At 39.3% G+C, this 22159-nt stretch overlaps 1 protein-coding gene across 3 annotated transcripts in view; it reads left to right on the forward strand.

Moving 5' to 3' along the window:
• CELF2 (CUGBP Elav-like family member 2) overlaps positions 1 to 22159 on the forward strand; it is a 545942-nt gene that overhangs the window by 43555 nt on the left and 480228 nt on the right. The gene's annotated exons all lie outside the window — the stretch shown is intronic.

The raw sequence follows: 22159 nt of genomic DNA on the forward strand, positions 1-22159 counted from the left end.
GAGAAAGAGCCTTGTAACTATTCATTAGTTCTCAGAGCTTCATGTTAGATGGATGAATGACTAGAATTTTCATTCCATTTTTGTAGACAAGAGTGAGAAACAGCAAGGTTTTAATTATTTTCTCAAGGACAGGATTGGGTCTTCTCGTGCCAGTTCCTGTTCACTGCCTAAGCAGTTTCATAGTCTGTAATATTTAAATTACTGCTTAAATGTTTTATTTAATGATAAGTCGCTTTTGCCATCATAGATAGGAAATAGCTTTGGCTATTTTCTTGCTTGAATAACCGGAGTCTCTGAGAGGGTAGACTCATTCTTAGAAGGCTCAAATGAGAAATCTGTTTTATACATGTTTCCAAGTGCAAATTGGCTTTTGTAAGGGGAGAAAGAGGGAAAACAGCCCCAGTTTCCTGTCCACTAGGCCTCAGCTCATTGCTCTGAGAAGATGGGAGCTGCTTTTGTAAATAACCCAGTGTTATCGTGATATCTGTGGAAACTCCCTAAAATTTTAAAACAAAAGAAAATAACAAAACACAACACACATGCACACACACACACACACACACACACACACACACACACAAGTTGTAGCTAAAAGCCTGCTGTGAAATACAGGTCAAAGAGAGATTCTAAAAGCAGAAATACAACTAGATAGCATCTACCCATTTGGTTCAGTGATGAGCAAATCACTAATTCAGTAGAGTTAAGTCAAGATGTCATGACATCCATATGCATCTGTTTACCCATCTGTAAAATGGGTCACTGACCTGAGGCCCCTTTTATTGTAGGCATTTGTGATTTGAAGGATCCTTCCATGGTCCCTGAGTTCAAGCAAGAGCAGACATTTCCCTGAACAATCATGGGGACTGCTCATCTTCTTGTGTGCAGCCCCAACATTCTCATGATTAATTATCCATAACAGGGCTCTTTCCTTTCCCCATGTTTCAGTGTTGTTTCCTGGCTTCTTCATGCTTTCCAGGACGCGGTTGTTCCTGGAGGTTTTTTGCTGACAGTGAACTCTTTCCACTCGCTGCCCAGATTTTTTCACAGATGTTCTCTATATCAACAGAACAGCAGCAGCTGGTGCCTGGTCAGTGAGAGTCTAAGGAATTTGCTGGTGTCTTTTCATCTTGGCAAATATCATTCAGATAAGCAAATAACTTTCCAAAAATCCCAGAAGAATCTATGTATGTGATAGTTTCCCTGTCACTTTCTTTTCAAGAACATGTCTTCATTTTGATGTTTTTATCACCGGGAATAAAGATTTAGAAGGAATCCATAAATTGCAAGAGAAAGCAGTAATTGCCTTCTGAGTTGAGTGTAACATGGGAAGGCAGTGTGAAACCCTGAATGGTCCAGATCTGTAATGGAAGCTTTAGCCCTTGAGTTTACACTTAACACAGAGCAGAAAGACCCCCTCGTAGGTGTGCCTGCAAGCAGAGTGCGGTATATTATGAATCTCAAGATCAAGTTCTATTTTGCTGAAATGAGTTTTGAGAACAGTCTAAGGAAAAGTTATGTTTTCCTAAAGTAAAAATTGAGTTTGGGCACCAAACTATTGTACATGCTGTTTAAATGAGATTTGAGCATTTCCAAGTGATTGCAGGTTTTGGTTTTCTCTTTGTAATTCCCTCTTTCAATTTCCCCATACCTGCTTGCCTAAGGTTAAGAAAGATACATCTGATGTGATTTCTTTTATTACGTACATATTTGATGTACAATTTTGATAGCTGAGTCCATTATTAACCTTGAAGAAGATGATCTAAAAAAACTAAGCATACTTTAGTATTTTTATTTACAGGACAGGTATGTACATTATATATATAAATATACATATATTTACAAGAGTGAGAGACATAGTAATATGGAATGATCTGTTACATGTAAAAATATAATTGTATGTTATTATATAGAAATGCATGTTGTATAGATTTACTTACATATGAATTTACTTATATACCTAAGAATAAATATATGTCCATAGATTATACTTAATACATATAGATATGCATAAGTAAATTTATATTTAAATAAATTTATATAACATATACTCCTACATAAAAATATATAATTATATATGGCATATTATATGTTTATAAATTTTATAATATTATATATTTATTATTGGAGCTTTCCAGTGGTACTAGTAGTGGTAACCCGCCTAAAAATGCAGGAGACATAAGAGATGCTGGTTTGACCTCTGGGTTGGGAAGATCCCCTGGAGGAGGGCATGGAAACCCACTGCAGTACTCTTGCCTGGAGAATCCCATGGACAGAGGAGCCTGGCGGGCTACAGTCCACAAGGTCACAGAGTGGGACATGACTGAAGTGACTGCACACACATGGCTTTTAATCACACATTACTGTGTCTTCCACTATGTGGATGATAGAGATGTATTCATCTATACATAGTTATAGGGGCTTGCCAGGTGGCCCAGTGGTAGAGAACACGCCTGCCAATGCAGGAGGCACAAGAGATGTGGGTTCGATCCCTGGGTCAGGAAGATCCCCTGGAGTAGGAAATGGTAATCCACTCCAGTATTCTTGCCTGGGAAATCCCCTGGAAAGAGGAGTCTGGTGGGCTGCAGTCCATGGGGTTGCAAAGAGTTGGGCACGATTGAGTGCCTGAGCACACACACACAGCACATATATGTAGATATACTATATCTTCCACTGTCTATATTTATATTTATATCTATATAAATAAGGACATAAAAGTGTAAGAAGAGCATTGCTTGAACTGCCAAGAAAACCGTATGCTAGTCCTTTCACAAAGATAATTTTAAAAAGTCATTTCAATTCTCCCTGACTTCTCATCAGTCTGTAAAATAGCAATGATTCCATCTGACCTACTTACTTTTCAAGCTCAAATGAGAAACTGTTCTAGGAGAAAAATGTAAATGTGAAGTCCAGGTGTATCCCTGTGAATCACGTGTATGAAGAAACACTTTTGTTCTATACAGGCACCTCTCTGTGTAAACCGTCACATGATTTGAAGCAAATGTTAATACGATGTAAAAATATTAGGTTCACCTTTATGAAAGGGAGAATGGCTTTCATGCTGAAAAAGCATCATTATAGAATGACTTTCAATATCAAGTTCAAGTGAATGTGAAAACGTTTCAATTCTGGGGAGCGTGTTGATAGTAGATAGTAGAGTGTATAGTTTAAAGCACTGGTTCTCCCCTCATGATGCAGCCCCACCCCTGGAGATTCTGATTTGCTTGATCTCAGCTAAGACCTGGTGTAGTTCTATGCATCTTTGGGATTTTAATGAACAGCCAAGTTTCACATGGTGATTTCTGAATTTGAAGATACAATATTTAACATACATTCAGGAAAAAGTATTTCTGTGAAAAGTGAATACAGTCAAGTTAGTAAGTATTGAATTTTAACCCAAAGGCAACTATCACAGAACATACTGAGGACCATCTCTTTCCCTCCCACCCTCTTTATTTCTCCCATTGTCTCCCCCTCTCCTTTCTCTTGCTCTCAAAGTATACGAGTCCATCAGATAACTGGAGATTACAATTTCCTGCTATAGTGTGCATATCAGTTCAGATTAAATCCTTGGGAAGAAATTTCATTTCCCTCTCCTATATGAAATTGCCCTTTTAAACAAGTGCATTTTAGGTAAAAGCTTTTCTATTTGATCTGTTCAGTACTTCTTTATTGCAACAAAGCTAGCCTGGTCCTGAATACGTTTGAATGCTCTTGAGTTATAGGAAGTGAAACCATTTTATGCATCTCATGTTCATGCCAATATGCCTTTCCTCTCTGTGGACTGCAAGCTTTAAAATTAGCAACATTGCCTTGAATCTTGAGGTGGGATCATTTGAAGCAGCACTCTCTTTAAAAGCATGACACTTAAAAAACTGGTAAAGATGAAGAATGTTGCTTTTCACCAGAAGACACTTCATGGGAAATTAAAGTTTGGCTTAAGTTTATGAATGGGATTAAGACAGAAGTCTTTAATTAAAGCACTTCAGAGTCAGGCATAACGGAAGGCAAGCTGTGGCAAGAGTTGTGTTTTCTCTGCTCCCAGGAAGGCTCCCGTGATGTAGTAGGGTTTTGCCAGTCTCTTCCCTGTCAGGTAGAAGGAGAAGGGTTTGTTTTGGCTTTTGTGTGCTCAGGGTCATCTTCTCAAGCCAGGTGGGGAGCCAGAGAAGGGCCATCAAAAGAAGAGGTTCCGTCTAAGATAAAGAACATTACAGCATACTAACACATATATACGGAATTTAGAAAGATGGTAACGATAACCCTATATGCAAAACAGAAAAAGAAACACAGAAGTACAGAACAGACTTTTGAACTCCGTGGGAGAAGGTGAGGGTGGGATGTTTCAAAAGAACAGCATGTATATTATCTATGGTGAATCAGATCACTACCCCAGGTGGGATGCATGAGACGAGTGCTCGGGCCTGGTGCACTGGGAGGACCCTGAGGAGTCGGGTGGAGAGGGAGGTGGGAGGGGGGATCGGGATGGGGAATACGTGTAACTCAATGGCTGATTCGTGTCAATGTATGACAAAACCCACTGAAATGTTGTGAAGTAATTGGCCTCCAACTAATAAAATAAAATTTAAAAAAAAAAAAAAAAAAGAAGAGGTTCCTATTCCTGTCTCTTCCAGTCAAGTAAATTGAAAAGGGCATTTCAATTGTCTCTATTGAGTTTCTTCAGTTATCTAGAAAATGGTGATTATAGCCTGAGATTGGAGAGGGGAGCCAGAGAGGGAATTCCACCATGTTTTAGGTAGCATCTAAAACCTCCCTCAGCAGTTCATGACTGTGGACTCCCTCAAATAGTCTCAAGAAGCGACTGCCTGGCAAGGGGCATGAAGGGGAAAAAGCCTGAAAACAACTTCTCTGCTCTAGACTGAATGTTTGTGTCCCCCACCCAGTTCATCTGTTGAAGCTCTGGTCTCCAGTGTGATGAGATTTGGAAGTGGGTCTTTAAGGAGGCCTGTAGGCTTAACTGTGGCTGAGTTGTATTCCCTTGTATATATATACCACGTCTTTCTTAGCCATTCCTCTGTAGATGGACATCTAGGTTGCTTCCATGTCCTAGCTTTTGTAAATAGAACTGTGGTGAACATTGGGATGTATGTGTCTTTTTGAATTGTGATTTTCTCCAGATATATGGCTTTTAAATTTTAATAATTAAAATAAATAAAATTGAATAATTTAAGGTAATTGAATAATTTAACTGGCAAGGAAAATTATTCGTTTTAGATAGTATGGTAATCTCCAAAAAGGCCAGACAGCCGTGCTCTGAAGCTACACAACTAGTTTAAAAAAAAAAAAAAATAAGCCCAAACAAAAGACAGTGCTCTCTCCAGAAAAAAAAAGAACACCCAGCCCTATGGCACTGCTCAGTACCTGTACTATTTGGAGCTGAATTCTAGAACACTGCTCTGGTTGCCCCTGGAAGTTCTTGAAAAGTGAATTGCTGGTACACGACCATCTGCTTTTATTGTTCACCTCTGAAACCAAGGTCACCAGGGCCATGTCTGATTGATAGAGCCTGGGTCACATGCCTTTACAGGAAACGATGGGACTGCATCCTTCTGGCTCTTTCTGGGGATTTCATAACGTGGAAAATTATTGAAATGTAGGAAGGGTGTTTGAGAGTGCTGAAAGTGAAGTGAAAGTGTTAGTCACTCAGTCGTGTCTAACTCTTTGTGACCTCATGGACTGTAGCCCACCAGGCTCCTCTGTCCATGGGATTTCCAAGGCAAGAATACTGGAGTGGGTTGCCATTTCCTTCTCCAGGGGATCTTCCTGACTCAAGGATGGAACCCAGGTCTCTTGCATTACAGGAGAATGCTGGACAGTCACAAAAGATGATGGAGATGACAGTAGTGACACCAGCTGCAAACGATAACAGCTGACATTACTGATCATGCTTTTTACATGCCCGGCATTCTTTTTTTCTTTTCTTTTTTTTTTATAAAGAATGTGGCAAAGCCTTAACAAGCATGCATACCTTACTCAGCATTGGAAATTCGTTCTATGGAGAAGGTTTACACATGTACAGAAGGTGGCAAAGCCTTTAAATGGCACAAAAGGTTTACTCGACACCATAGAATCCGTGCATGTGAAAAAACGTACAAATGTAAAAAAGAAAATGCAATTTAGACGTTCTTTTAAATTTTCTTTACTAATTTACTTTAGGCTGTGCTGTGTCTTTGTTGCTGAGTGGGGCTTTCTCTAGCTGTGGTGAGCAGGGGCTACTCTCTAGTTGCAGTGCAGGCTTCTCATTGCTGTGGCTTCTCCTGGAGCAGAGCGCAGACTCGCAGGCACACCGGCTTCAGTGGTTGCAGCATGTGGGTTCAGTGGTTGTGGCTCCCGGGCTCCAGAGTACCGGCTCAGTAGTTGTGACTCCGTGGCTCCGTGGCATGTGCGACCTTCTCGGACCAGGGATCAAACCCACGTCTTCTGTATTGGCAGGCAGAATCCCTACCACTGAGCCACCAGGAAAGCCCTAGGCGTTCTTTTAAATTCTTTGCTGTTTAATGATCTGATCCTCATAGTAAGCCAGGGAGGTGGGCAGTATTATTGTACCTGCTTATAAATAAGGGAACTAAGGCACAGAGATATTTAGTAAGTTGCCGAGGATTACTAACAGGGAAGAAGCAGAAGCCAAATTCATTCCATTCTTAACCTTTACATCTTCCTTTTCCAGATACATACTAGAAAATAGTTTGGCAGATGTTAATAAAATTCAGCAATTGCATTCTTGGGCATCTGTCCCAGAGAAATGAAAACTGAAGTTCACACAACAAATGCTCATAGCAGCTTTTAGGTATCAGACTTGCACTCCCACCATAAACAAAAAATGATGATAGAACAATTAGAAGTCTGTATGCCAAAAGTGAACTTTGATCCTCATGCTGTCACTTAAAAATTGACTCACAATAATCTCAGGTCTAAATATAAAACTAAAAGCTATAAAACTTCCAGTAAGGGTAGCAGAGAAAGTCTTTGTGTCCCTGTGTAGGCAAAGATGTCTTAGGTGTAATCCTCAAACCCTGACCCAAAAGTTGGTAAATTGGAATTCATTAAAATAAAACAGAGACATCACTTTGCCAACAAAGCTGATTTTTCTAGTAGTCACATATGGATGTGCTAATTGGACCATGAAGAAGGCTGAGCACTGAAGAAGAATTGATGCTTTTGAACTGTGGTGCTGGAGAAGATTCTTGACAGTCACTTGAACTGCAAGGAGATCAAACCAGGCAATGCTAAAGGAAATCAACCCTGAATATTCATTGGAAGGACTGATACTGAAGCTGAAGCTCCAGTAATTTGGCCATCTGATGTGAAGAACTGACTCATTGGAAAAGACCCTGATGCTGGGAAAGATTGAGGGCAAGAGGAGAAGGGGGCGGCAGAGAATGAGACGGTTGGATGGCATCACTGACTCAATGGACACAAGTTTGAGCAGACTCCGGGAGGTAGTAAAGGAAGGAAAGCCTGGAGTGCTGCAGTCCATAGGGTAGCAAAGAGTCGGGCATGGCTTAGCAGCTGAACAATAATAACAACAAAACAAAACAGCACAGTAAAGCAAGAATTCTTCTCTTTGGAAGATGTCAATGAGCCCGAAAAGGTAAGCCACAGACTGGGAGAAAATATTTACAAATCATATCTTTGGTAAACAAATTATGTCCAGACTATGTACAGACCTCTTAAAATGCAACAGTAAGAAAACAAGCTAATTTTTTAAAATAACCAAAAGATTCGAATAGGCACATCCCCAGGGAAGACATGTGGATGACCAACAGGTGCAGAAAATATTTCCAACATCATTAGTCATTAGCAAAATTAAAACTAGAATGAGCTATACCTGTGCATCATTAGAATGGCTACAGTTAAACAGCTGAGTGTAGAAAGTGTCAGTGAGGATATAGAGCAACTGGAATGCTCATATACTGCTGGTGGGAATGCAAAATAATACAGTCACTTTAGAAAACAGTCAGGTAGTCTCTTAAAAAGTTAAATGTATAACTGCTGTCCAATGCAATCATTTTACTCCTGGGTGTTTACTCCAAAGAAAGAAATTTGAATTTCTATACAAAAATGTGTACACGAATGCTTATGCTAGCTTTATGTGTAATGCCCCAAACTGGAAACAAGCTGGATGTCCTTCAGCAGGTGAGTGTTTAAACCAGCTGAGGTACATAAATATCGTGGAGTACTACCCAATAACAAAGGAAACAAACTGATTTACACAGCTTGGGTAGATCTCTAGGAAATTATACTGAGTGAAAAATGTCAGTTCTAAGAGGTTACAAGCTACATGATTTCATAAATATAACACTGTTAGGCGACAAAATTATATAAATGGAGGACAGATTAGGGTTGCCAGAGCTAGGGATCAGAAGGGAAGGGGCAACAAGAGAATTTTATGATTATGAAAGGAGAACAAGAGGAACCCTTATGGTGATTTAATTCTTTATCTTGACTGTGGTGATGGGTACACAGCCCTGGACACATGTGATAAAATTGCATAGAACTAAATACACAGATGAGCTTCCCTGGCGGCTCACTGGCAAAGAATCCACCTGCCAATGCAGGAGACGCGGGTTTGATCCCTGAGTCAGGAAGATCCCCTGAAGAATGAAATGGCATCTCACTCCAGTATTCTTGCCTGGAAAATTCTGTGGACAGAGCCTAGCAGGCTGCAGTCCATGAGTTGCAAAGAGCTGGACATGACTGAGCGACTGAGCCTGCACCAAATATCCATACATAAGTGAGTGCATTAAAAAATGAGGACATCTGAATAAGACCCATAGATTGTATCTGAATAAGATCCATGAGTTGTGTCCAGGTTTGCGATATCATACTATAAATTTTGCAAGATGTTACCACTGTGGAAAAATAATTAAAGGTTAAAACATCTCTTTATTAGTTCTTATAACTAGATATATCTATATTATCTCAAAATGAAAAGTTTAATTAAATTAGAACAGACACATGTATCTCAAGACAACAGCATGAGACGAAATCCCCTTATTCAGGTCTTCAGTTTCCAAAAGCTGACATTGGAGACAGGACAGGAGATATGCAATTTATTTTGATGGATCCTTTTTTAGGACACGGGATTAACATTGCCATTTTACTTGGGCACAAGAGGGTTTGTGCACATACAATGCAGCTGTTCATCATCATTTTAACTTTGTCTTTTCCCTGTTTATCAGTCCTGAATTCTTAGTTGCAGTTACAAGAACAGGCTTAATTATCAAGCTACTGTAAGAAAGAAAATGGATACTTGGTGGAAGGACCTGAGGAGCTCAGAGAGTATACTAGAAGACTGCAGAACCAGTTTTGGAAATGAGCAGAAAGAGAAGCAGCTCTGGAGGTCTAGGAAAGGAAACCACATAAATAGAGTCGTCTCATGGTAGGAACAGGCGGTTGGGAGGCACCGAGGCTGGAAATAATGCACGCCAAGCATTTTTTAGTTATAAGATCACTTGCTCATGGCCAAAGTCCAGCTTACAAAGGCCTCTCACTGAAGGACTTAACAGTCCTTCCTCCTGGCTATATAGAGACAATGAGAGCAACGACCTGGTCTTTGTGGTCTCCTTAGGGAGGCACAGACATCTGAACCTAACATTGCACTCAATCCCCCACAATGTAGGAGGCAGGGCTCCACTGGGGGGAACCAGGAAGTCGTTGGGGAGGAGAAATGATGCCATGTGACCCGACGGTGATGAACATCTGTCTCAACAAGGGTGTTACAAGGGAGAACGAGACTTAGACCTGTGCAAATGTCAAGGGTTGGGGGTGGTATTTCCAAAGGACCTGGAAGGCACCTTTTCTACCCTCACAATTCCTTCTTTATGAAGTTTCTAAAATCCCATCATTTGGGGATATTTTCATGTTATGCATTAACCCTCATTTGATAGCTCATTTAAGTTTATTCTTCCCCCGGCTAGAGCGAAAATGCCAGGTCACCAAAATATTAGTGTAGATGTGTCTGTGGACATTTAGAAGAGTTCTGTGTCAGGAAGGGGGAGGACCTGGAATAGGGAAGCTAAAAATGAGGCTTAGGTCTGCTCAGGTTTTGTCCAGAGCTGTCCCTGCCTAAGGAACAATTTAGGGGTGAGTGCCTATTTTAGGTGTATGAGGCCCAAACTATGAAAAACTGCAAAGCAAGGCAGAATCGGGAATCAGGTAATATACATGCCGTGACTTCTGATAAAACATTGGAGCCAAACGTGCAAAGGGCTCTACCTGAATGGTCATTTACTCTAGAAATGGATGTACAGGGATCAGTCAGCTGAGAGGTCACAAGTAAGTAATGGATTCAATTAAAAAATTAACACCAGTAAATCCCAGGGTCCACATGGCCTATTCTCAGTCCAATAATTCATTAGAAAATTATAGTCCAAGAACCAAAACTATTTACTGGCAAAAATGATTCCAATTTTATATGCATTTCCCTCAAAAGTGTTAGGGCATCTCTGGTGGCTCAGACTGTAAAGAATCTGCCTGCAATGCAGGAGACCCAGGTTCAATCCCTGGGTCAGGAAGATCCCCTGGAGAAGCAAATGGCTACCACTCCAGCCTGGAGACTTCCACAGACAGAGGAGCCTGGTGTGGGGTCGCAGAGTCGGACACAACTGAGTGACTAACAATTTTCAAAAGTGTTAAATGAATTGTGTTGAGTTCAGAAGCCACAGTTCCCAAAACCTCTCTCCACATTGCTCTGGACTCTCCTTCTGTACTACACACCAAACCTGAGGACTGTCTCTTCCTCTTTCAACTCTCAGTCCAAAACCCACCCTCACCATCATATATATAAATAGAAAGATATCTAGATGTGAATCGAATAACATCACCCCTCTTGTCACTCCCACTGAATCTACATGATTGCCTTGAACGGCTGAAGGTACTTGAAGGACTAGAAGAATAAAATGCCTTTTTCACTCAGAATAACATTTGGTGGCAGAGGACGAGATAGTTGAATAACATCATTGACTCAAAGGACATGAGTTTGAGCAAATGCTGGGAGATAGTAAAGGACAGGGAAGCCTGATGTGCTACAGTCCCTGGGGTCACAAAGAGTCGGAGTGACTGAACAACGAATGTTTGGCCCTGTTACACGAGGATTTAATCACACATGGGTGGGCAGGAAGTGGATTCCAGGTGAAGAGTTACAGACAAAGTCCAACAGTTAGGCATGGATGAGTAAGTTCATGTCCCCGACACAAGTGTGTAACTGCCAAACAGACAAAAGGCCATCTTCGCCTGTCTGGAAAGTGCGTTCTTGGGTCCACATGTAGGTCCACATGCCTCTATCTGGTTCCTGAAGTGTCACCCCCACTGTGCACCTCCATTCCAGTCCCAGCGAGAGATTGTGTGTGATGCGCAAGCTTTGTCTCCTTTCCCAGCACGCACAGGGAGGGTCTTTGGGCCCCCTCTGCATGTCAAGATGTCCATTTGGCATCCAGTGTTCCAATTGCTTCCTCCAGGCTTGTAACGCCGAGGAGCTTTTGGCATTCCCATCTGCAAGTGTGATCAGGTGTAAAAGAGGATGTGATACCAAAGTGACACTGCTGTCTCCTGGGATGGACTTCCTGCAGCTGACATGTGTACACGGAACCGCAGTGCACAGCCTGCTCGTCCAAGCCCGTGACACTGAGGGGAGAACAGAGGACAGGGGCTCTGATAACAGCAAAATGCAGTGCCCTGTCACCAAGGGCCAGCTGAGCAGAGGGAGGCTTAATCCCTTCAAGATCTCTGGCACATACACCCTATACAGATTGGGACTTTGAAAGGTTTAGCCGCCAGACACATACCAAGAAAGCTAGCTGCCCATTCATTGTGCTACAGAAAGTCTCAATAGAAGAGAATCAGGGTGATTAATTTAAACTGAATGATTCTCCATGACAGCAGTTCCTGAAGTTTGTTGCATAGAATACTGGGATCCCTGAGGTATTCAAAGGCACTAATATTCAGCGTTAATTTCCAACTTTGTCTTTAGTGAGTTCTGCCATGTGCTAGGCATGATTCTAGCCCAGGAGATCCATCAATGAACATAAGAGACAAAAGTCAGAAAAAGTGGTGAGGAGATCTCAGTTTGAAAACACTAGATCTAAGAGTAATTCTATTAAGAGCATTTAGAGGAAAAGGGAACTGAATTATCAGACATCTTTGGTGGGTAGTGTCTAATGTTGCCTTCCTAGTGAGTTAATCTTCTAGAGAACTTAACATTTTTAATTTCAAGGCAGAACTATATGAGCCAGGATTCCTACCATCTAGGAAGGAGAAGAGAGAGAAGTTAGTATTTCAGTGACAAATAAGGTTAGCACATTAATTGCATTTTATTTTAATCCTAACACTAACCATGTTAGCTCTGTTATGTGAATATTAATCCCATTTATATACAAAATTGTATTGGCTTTTCTAACTAAGAAAAAACCAGAATTGTAACATTTTCTTACTTATTGGCTGTCTTGGGTCTTCATTGAGCTATGCTGGCTTTCTCTGGTTGCAGCAAGCGGGGGGCTACTCTTGGTTGTGGTGTGTGGCCTTCTCACTGCAGGAAGACCAAGGTGGTGTCTCTTGTTGTGGAGCAAAGGAGCTCGACCCTTGGGCTCGGTAGTTGTGGTGACTGGGCTTAATTGCCCTGTGGCATGTGGCATCTTCTGAGCCAGGGATCAAACCCCTGTTGCCTGCATTTTAGGCGGATTCTTAACCACTGGACCAAGGAAGTCCATGTTTGTTTATTTTTTCTTTTCTTTTTTTACATTGACTGATTTTTAATTACTATATTAAATTTAGTTCAGTTCAGTCGTTCAGTCATGTCCAACTCTTTGTGACCCCATGGACTGCAGCACGCCAGGCTTCCCTGTCCATCACCAGCTCCCGGAGTTTACTAAAATTCATGTCCATAGAGTCAGTGATGCCATCCAACCACCTCATCCTGTGTTCCCTTCTCCTCCTGCCTTCAATCTTTCTCAGCATCAGGGTCTTTTCCAATTAGTCAGTTCTTCGCATCAGATGGCCAAAATATTGGAGTTTCAGCTTCAGCATCAGTTCTTCCAATGAATATTCAGGACTGATTTCCTTTAGGATGGACTGGTTAGATTTTCTTTCAGTCCAAAGGACTCTCAAGAATCTTCTCCAACACCACAGTTCGAAAGTATCAATGCTTCGGCACTCAGCTTTCTTTAAAGTCCAACTCTCACATCCATACATGACTACTGGAAAAACCATAGCTTTGATTAGATGGACCTTTGTTGGCAAAGTAATGTCTCCGATTTTTAATATGCTGTCTAGGTTGGTCATAGCTTTTCTTCCAAGGAGCAAGTGTCTTTTAATTTCATGGCTGCAGACACCATCTGCAGTGATTTTGGAGCCCAAGAAAATAAAGTCTGTCACTGTTTCCATTGTTTCCCCATCTGTTTGCCATGAAGTGATGGGACCGCATGCATGATCTTAGTTTTCTGAATGTTAAATTTTAAGCCAACTTTTTCACTCTCCTCTTTCACCTTCAACAAGAGGCTCTTTTGTTATTCTTTACTTTTTACCATAAGGGTGGTGTCATCTGTGTATCTGAGGTTATTGATATTTCTCCCGCAATCTTGATTCCAGCTTATGCTTCATCCAGTCCAGCATTTCTCATGATGTACTCTGCATATAAGTTAAATAAGCAGGGTGACAATATACAGCCTTGACGTACTCCTTTCCCAATTTGGAACCAGTCTATTGTTCTGTGTCTAGTTCTAACTGTTGCTTCTTGACCTGCATACAGATTTCTCAGGAGGCATGTAAGGTGGTGTGGTGTTCCCATTTCTTTAAGAATTTTCCACAATTTGTTGTGATCCACGCAGTCAAAGGCTTTGGCATAGTCAATAAAGCAGAAGTAGATGTTTTTCTGGAATTCTCTTGCTTTATTGATGATCCAACAAATGTTGGCAATTTGATCTCTGGTTCCTCTGCCTTTTATAAATCCAGTTTGGACATCTGGAAGTTCACGGTTCACGTACTATTGAAGCCTGGCTTGGAGAATTTTGAGCATTACTTTGCTAGCATGTGAGATGAGTTCAGTTGTGTGGCAAAAAGTTCAATATCACAGTAATTCAAGTCTATGCCCCAAACAGATTTGTCTCTGAAATATCCTTTCTCTGAAGCATCACCAGATTTCCCTTCTTAATTGGATCATTCCTGTTGGCATATAACATTGCTATACTATCATCCATCTTCAAACAAATGAACAAATAAGTAACAGTCTTTTGGACTTCTGTTTTCACACTTGACTGGGAAATCATTATTGAAGCTGACCTCCATCATAAAAAATTAGAATATTGGAGTAGAAAGGTATAAGATAAATTTATTTTGGATACTGGAAAACAGGCACCATAGGATATTAATCACTTAGAGAAGGGAAACAAGTGAGTCCCCAGATTTCTACCTGGAGGCACTTTCTGAACTGCAGCACAGGAAGGAATACCCATGAAAAGAAGAGCAGTATCAATGAATGGAGAGTAAAAACATTCACGTTTGGAGAGGCTTGGGAAGCTGAAGTTTTCAGGGAAGAGACCCAGAAAAGAAGGATTTTTGCAGAATGAAAGCTCCAGAAATCCATGAAATTGACTTGAGTCTTTGACTGAATTCATGTGCTGAGTGAATCTCCACAAGGCTGGGATAAGAACAACCAGGGATTCTACAAACTAGAAACTTTACGGAGCACTCAGAGGGTGGGAGATGTTTGAATTTCAACCAGATCAAATGGAGAGATCAAATGTTGACAGTGAAATCATTCAAAAGAAACCCCAAAAGGATTACTTCTTTGTAGTAGGACTAAACTAGCCCTGGAGTAAAAGCTACTGCAGATTCACCCTAATAAAGCTAAACAAATCTCAAGAGGATTAAGCTGCCCCACAAATAACTCAGCTGCCTTCCAAAACACATTTAATGAAAGACAACAGTGCAATATTAAAAATGTCCAACATCCCATCAAAAATTATGAGATTACAAAGAGACAGGAAAATGTAGCCAAAAGAAAAATCAATCAATAAAAAAAAGACTTAGAAATAACAGTGATGATGAAATTATCAGAGAAGGACTTTAAAACAGCTATTATAAATATTCTCAAGGATTTAAAGGGAAGCAGGAATATGATGAATAGAGAAACAGAATATATAAACCACATGAAGGGAATTTCTAAAATTGAAAAGTACACCAAAAGTCATTAAATGGACTCATCAGCAAATTAGAAACTATAAAAGAAATATTAATGAACTTAAAGACATAGCAACAGAAATGATCCAGTTAGAAAGAAACTCAGAGAAGAAATACTGAAAAACAAAAAACAAAACAAAACAAAAAAACAGAGCCCCACTGAGCTATGGATGGATTTTAAGTGGGCTTAAACATAATTTGGAGTTCCAGAAGGGAATGCAGGCAGAATAAATAGTTGGTGAAATAATAATCGAAATTGTTCAAAACATGATGAAAACTGCAAACCCACAGATCCAAAAATTTCACAAGTACCAAGCAGGGTTGGGAGGTATGTGTGAGGTCTCACAGCATGCAGTAGGATATACATGACTTGTCTCAGTAGTAGAAGGAGTAACAAGAGAGGGAAACCCCAGTGTAAAACTACTTTTCCTACCATGTGTAAAATAGCTAGTGGGAACCTGCTCTAAAGTACAGGAAGCTCAGCTTGGCGCTTCATGATGACCCTGATGACCCGCTGGGATGGGGGGCAGTATGGGACGGAGGTCCAAGAAGGAGATCACTTGTGTGTACATAGAGCTGATTCCCTTCACTGTACAACAGAAATGAGCACAGTGAACATAATAAGGTGACCGTGTGTGTGTGTGTGTGTGTGTGTGTGTGTGCGCGCGTGTATGCTCAGTCGTGTCTGACTCTTCACAGCCCTATGGACTCCAGCCATCCAGGCTCCTCTGTCCATGGAACTTCCCAGGCGAGAATGCTGGAGTGGGTTGCCATTTCCTACTTCAGGTAGTCTTCCCAACACAGGGATCAAACCCGCTTCTCTTGAGCCTCTTGCAATTGGCAGGTGGATTCTTTACCACTGTACCACATTGGAAGCACTAAAGCAATTTTACTCCAAGTGGGGAAAAAAAAAGACTTGACTTATATTTGATTTTCTAATGGCCCATTGCACATTCAGTCACATGACCTGGGCCAGATTCATAGGCTAGAGAAATGTACTCTATATTTTGATAAGCTGCATTTCAAAAAGACAGGCATAGTGAGATAGAATGGTCATTTGCAGCCCTGTTTCCTTCCACATTTATCACACTCTGTATTCTTGCTTTATTTTTCTGCCTGGCACTTACAAGTAATCAAAATCATATTAAATATTAATTTAGCTACTCCATTATAATGGAGTACTCTGACATCTTCTCTTTTCTAGTCTTTAGTACTTGGTCAGTAAATAGTAGTTGAATTAAAGGAAAAATGCAGGGATGGATATATATATTTTCTGAAAAGTTGTAGGATATACCATCTCTGCTTTTCAGTAGCACATTTAAATAGCACTATTTCTTTAATTCAGTTAAAAGATTCAGAAACTCAAAGAGTTTATAGACTAAGAAGAAATGTATTTTGTCTCACAACCTTTATAAAGCACTATGTATATAGGTATAATTTAGTATTAGAGTTGAATAACTGGTTTCTTTATCTTTTGTGATAGCTGCAAGGTACTTAATAACTAGCAGATAATAAGTAAATATTTATTTTTCTTTGAAGAACCAACTTTCACACAGCAAATTCAAAACCATAAGAAGATACTATTAGAACTGGACTTTCCAGGAAGTTGTGAAAATTATGCTTCTTTCCACCTCTTTTCCCTTTTTTATTGGGGAGGGGCATAGTTATTCATTTATTCACTTGATTTTGACTACAAGTGGGATTTTAAAGACCTGAACACAAGTCATTAAACAATAAAAAACAAATTGCACATTTCCTTAAAACATAGTCCTCAGACTAAATCTTGGTTGAAGGCTCAGGTTGGTCAGGGTGGCTAGTTCTTATTATCCTAATTAAAATCTAATTTCAGGATTTCTTAAACAAAAGGGATTCAATATCCTCATTTTTTTTTTGGTCAGGAAGCTAAATGGAGGGAGTGTTAAGACTCATTTGGAACCGAAGGATCTGACCATTTTTCATATTTTGCTAAGTAAACAAGGAAATGATGAGTAGCCTTCATGGTCTGACCTGTTATCTGGTCTGAAAAGAGAAGAGGAGAGAAGTTTAGAGAGAAGATAAGCCAATTCCTCAATTAATAGCATTTCACACAGAACATTTTTTCTGGTTAACCTGTCATTCTGTCAAATAATCTCACACACACACATACGCACACACTTTTTTGTACTAGCCAGAATCCTTGATTCAGAGAGCTTCAAATACCTGCCTGGCCTAATCTAGTGCTATTAGTTAGACCTTACGTTACACTCTGATGTTTCTGATTCTTATAAGAATTTTTAAAACTTGCAGCATAACATCTTTAACAAACCTTAGAGATTTACGGTTTTTTTTTTTCTTTTTTTTTTTTTTTTTTTTTTGTGTGTGTAATAAAGTTTTATTAAAGTATAAAGGAGATAGAGAAAACTTCTGACATAGGCATCAGAAGGGGGCAAAAGAGTACCCAGACTTACGGTTTTGATTTACCTACAAGTAAATATGTTATTATCTGTTTTCAGTAAAAAAATGTTTGTTTCCTCAGATAAATTCCTAAAATTCTCAAACATTTTGGTCCCCATTCTTCTTTACCTTTTTAAAAAATTTTGAGGATCTCAAAGAGTATTTATTTACATGTGTTGTGTCTAGCCAATATTTACATTAGAGAATAAAGCTGAGACATTTTAAAATTATTAATTTATTCAGTATAATAATAAATCCATTACATGCTAATACTTTTAAAGAAAAATATTATTTTTGTGAATAATTTTATAAGAATTTTTTTCAAAAAATAGTTCTAAAGTGGCATTATTTTATAGTTTTGTAATCTTTTTAATATCCTATAGAATAAGACAAATGAGTTCTCATGTATAGAGCTCTTCGTTCAGTCTGTTGCAATATCACACACCATGAAGCCTCCAGAAAACACCACAGTGCACTCATGAGAGAGTTAGATGAAAACAGCAAATAAAGTTTCAACATCCTTATAAAAATAGTTTGACTTCACAGACCTCCTGATTGGGCCTCTGGAAGCCACTGGCATCCCAGGCTGCACTTTGAGTATGTCTGTCCTAACCAGTTCAAAGAGCTTCTCTCTCTGACCAGTGTCTCCTGATGGCAATTGTATGACTCATAAAAAAGAAATGAAAAGTGATCAAAAGTATAAGAGAAAGAATTAAATTTTATTCCTTTGGTCTCTTTGGCAACCATTCCTTTCGCAAAACTTGATTTTAATTCAGTTGATAAATTTTATATGATGAGGCATAGTACATTTTGTTTTATATATATATATATATGTATATATGTATATATACATATATATTTGCATGGTCTTATAAAAATAAATGATCCTTAGAATGTTTCTTAACTTTGAAAGATGCTGTAGATAAATCCATCCAAAAAGTTAGCCTCCAGCCACTTGATCCACAAAGTAACAACTCAGCTCTCCCAATCCTCCTCCTTACCTGTCATCCTAATATCTCTCAAGAATTGGAACTTCCTACTTTCAAAATTACTTTCTAAATTTTTTATTTTAAAGTGAAAAGTGTTCAATGTTTCCAAGAAGACGTGATCCAGGAAGATAAAAATTACTTACATCCTTGAGTTTATGAAACAAAGACAGAAGATAATTAATATGCTCTAAGGTAGACAAAGGCGCTTGACTCCATAACCATTAAGTAATTAGACATAATCTTTAAAACACAATAGGTCTAATAAAAGGAATTGGCAGCCTGAACCTATTTTCTTTTTTATTCTCATTTTTCCCAGCCCTCCAAAATGCTTACAATGAGGGTTCTTGAGACATTTTAATAAAAATAAAACTAGTTCTTTGAATTAACATATGACTTCTATCTGTGAAAGTATACTTCTTTGGCAATATTTGTATGTAGCTTGCAAGGTTGTAAGATCAGATGATAATCAGTTCAGTTCAGTCACTCAGTCGTGTCTGACTCTTTGCGACCCCATGAATTGCAGCACGCCAGGCCTCCCTGCCCATCACCAACTCCCGGAGTTTACTCAAATTCATGTCCATCCAGTTGGTGATGCCATCCAGCCATCTCATCCTCTGTCGTCCTCTTCTTCTCCTGCCCCCAATCCCTCCCAGCATCAAGGTCTTTTCCAGTGAGTTAACTCTTCTCATGAGGTGGCCAAAGTATTGGAGTTTCAGCTTCAGCATCAGTCCTTCCAACGAACACCCAATAGGGGACTTTTAAACATGTGTGAAAGTGAAAAAGTTAGGCACTCAGTCATATCTGACTCTTTGCAACCCTATGGACTGTAGCCTGCCAGGATCCTTTGTCCATTCCAGAATATTGGAGTGGGTTGCCATTCCCTTCTCCAGGGGATCTTCCTGACCCAGGGATTGAACCCACATTCCCTGCATTGCACGCAGATTTTTTACTGTCTGAGCCACCAGGGAACTCCATGTAGTGGTTCTAATATTCATGTATTCTGGTTACTAGCTGTGAAAAAATTATCACCAAGCTTAGCAACTTAAAACAATTGTTTTATTTTTTCTCACAGTTTTGTAGGCCAGGAATTCAAGAAAGACTTGGCAATGCAGTTTTCATTTAAGGTCTCTCATGTTGGCTAAGCTGTAACATGACCTGAAGGCTCAACAGGGGTGTATTTCTAATTCGGCTCCGTCATCTGCCTGAGAGTTGATATAGGTGGTTAACTGGGACTCAGCTGGGCTGTCAATCAAAACTGACATGGACTTTCTACAAAGCAGTTTCAAACTTCTCATGCAGAACCTGGCTGGTTTACCCAAGAACAAACATCTTAAGAGAACCAGGCAGAAGTTTCTCACTCAGTTGTCTGATGATTACAGGGAAGTCATTAGGGTCAGCTCAGATTCAAGAGTAGGGGATGTGCACCCTACCTTTCAATGGGCGATGTGTTCAACAGTTTTAGACATGCTTTAAAATCAGCACACCACATAAGGTTGAGAGGGCCTGCGTTAATATTTTCAAATGAAGAAAAACATCTCCCATGAAAACAATGTAATACTGGTAAAATGCATTGTATCTTTCTGTAATTAAAAATATTCATGATTACTTACAAACAACTTATGTTCAGAATTCTCATTTTAATTCTGTTAAAATTGTTATAGTGTGTGTAAAGGAAGCAATCTTTTTCAGAAAGCAGATTCTAAGTAATTCTTTTGTTCTGAAGTTAATTTGTTAAAAAGTTGCAAATTGCTAAACTGTTGATAGAATTAATGTTATATTAGATATTGTATTAATATTAAAAATTGTTTGAATAAGCTCTGAGTTTAGAAACTATTGAGAGAAGGATGGTTTCACTATTCTGGTTGATGAAAATGTGATCATAAAGGAATGATTTGTATATTATCAACAAAGCATTGACAAATGTAAACATACTTTCTATATGGAAGTAAAAAAGGGACAGAGAAGAAAACCAAAAAGAAATATGCACAGAATTATAAGAAGTGGGCAATAAATGAGGGAGGCAAAAGCATGATTCCCAAAGCTAAAAATGTCCATCACCTGTAAGGACTTTGGATACTTGCTTGGCCTAATGGCAAGAGTTGAACCAGATTCAGCATAGTTTATCTGCTAAGATAGAATTTAGGATGCATTAAAATGGAACATTCTAATTTAGGACTGAGAATTAGAACAAAGTTAAATTAAGTTGAATTTCATAGTAATTTATGGAGACAATATGATGCCTCTCTCTTATTTTGGGTGCAACAATTTTATGTCCTAAGAAAAAGCTTGAAAACAAAGTCCTATATGAATTTTAGATTAAAAGTCTCTCTTTCCCTTTTGCCTGGCTTATCTGTCTTCTACCTATGCTCCATCCTTTTACCCTTAGCAGAAAAACTATTCTTTTAAAGCCTAAGTCAGTCTCAAAAATCTCCAGGTAGAAAGCAAAGGCCTCCTGATGATCCCTGAGGCTGTACAAGGTCCATGGGTCCTGCCACCCCTCCTCCAACCTGTCTCTTGACCTGCTCGCCCACCTGCTTAGCCTCTCTCCTGCACAGCCCTCCTGGAATATTCTTTTTTTTGAAGTACAGACTAATCATTTATTTATTTATACTTTTTAAAATTGAAGTATAAATGCTTTAAAATGCTGAGTTAGTTTCTGCTATATAACAGTGTGAATCAGCTATATGCATACATGTATATCCTCCTTCTTAAGCCTCCCTCCCACCACCCCCATCCCACCCCCACTGGAATGCTCTTTTCCTTCCTTCCTTCAGAGAATGCCATCACAAGTTTGTCCAACAGACTGTTGAACATTTAGGTCCAAAAACCAAAGGACTGTTCTTAAATGGAGATCTGGACTTGGAAATTGTGAGAACTGCTTTCATAAAAGTAGCGATCCATGGACAGAAGACATCATTAGAAAAACTGTAAGAATAGAACCCTGAGGAGGAGCTCTGGTTTAAGGGGTGGGTAGAAAAAAAGAAACAGTGTAAGAAGAGATAAGAAGAAATGAGAGAATTATGTCAGTCAAAGGAATATAATATCATAAAACAGTAGTGACTGGGCAACAATGTCAAGTTTTTCTTTGCTTAAATTGAGGAAGATGAAGAATATGCCATTGACTTGTATAGAGTAATCCCTGGGGTTTGAGAAAATTTCACTAGAACCAGCTACCAAGACCATCCAATTGGGATGTTGTTTATACACAATCTAGTGATAATAATATGTGAGTGAGCGCTCTTTCTCTTCAGTGTGTTTCAACTTTTCGGATGAAGACGTAAAGAAGCAGAGAGATTAAACCTACCTAGAGTTGGGATTTTCTTGTCAAAGAACAAAACAAATAATACCAAGACTTTAAACAGTTACAAAGCCAATTTTATTGCCTTCCAGGCAAGAAAACTACATCAGTGGAGAAATGCTCTGAGTAGTTAGGTAGGGAAAAAAAAAAAGAGGTCATTAAATATTGATAGTGAGATGATTTATAGTTATTATGCTAATTAAAGGATTAAAAAGCAGCACTCTAGATAGAAAGGAATGAGTCCATAAGT

Source organism: Muntiacus reevesi, chromosome 2 (assembly GCF_963930625.1).
Source record: "Muntiacus reevesi chromosome 2, mMunRee1.1, whole genome shotgun sequence".
NCBI lineage: Eukaryota > Metazoa > Chordata > Mammalia > Artiodactyla > Cervidae > Muntiacus > Muntiacus reevesi.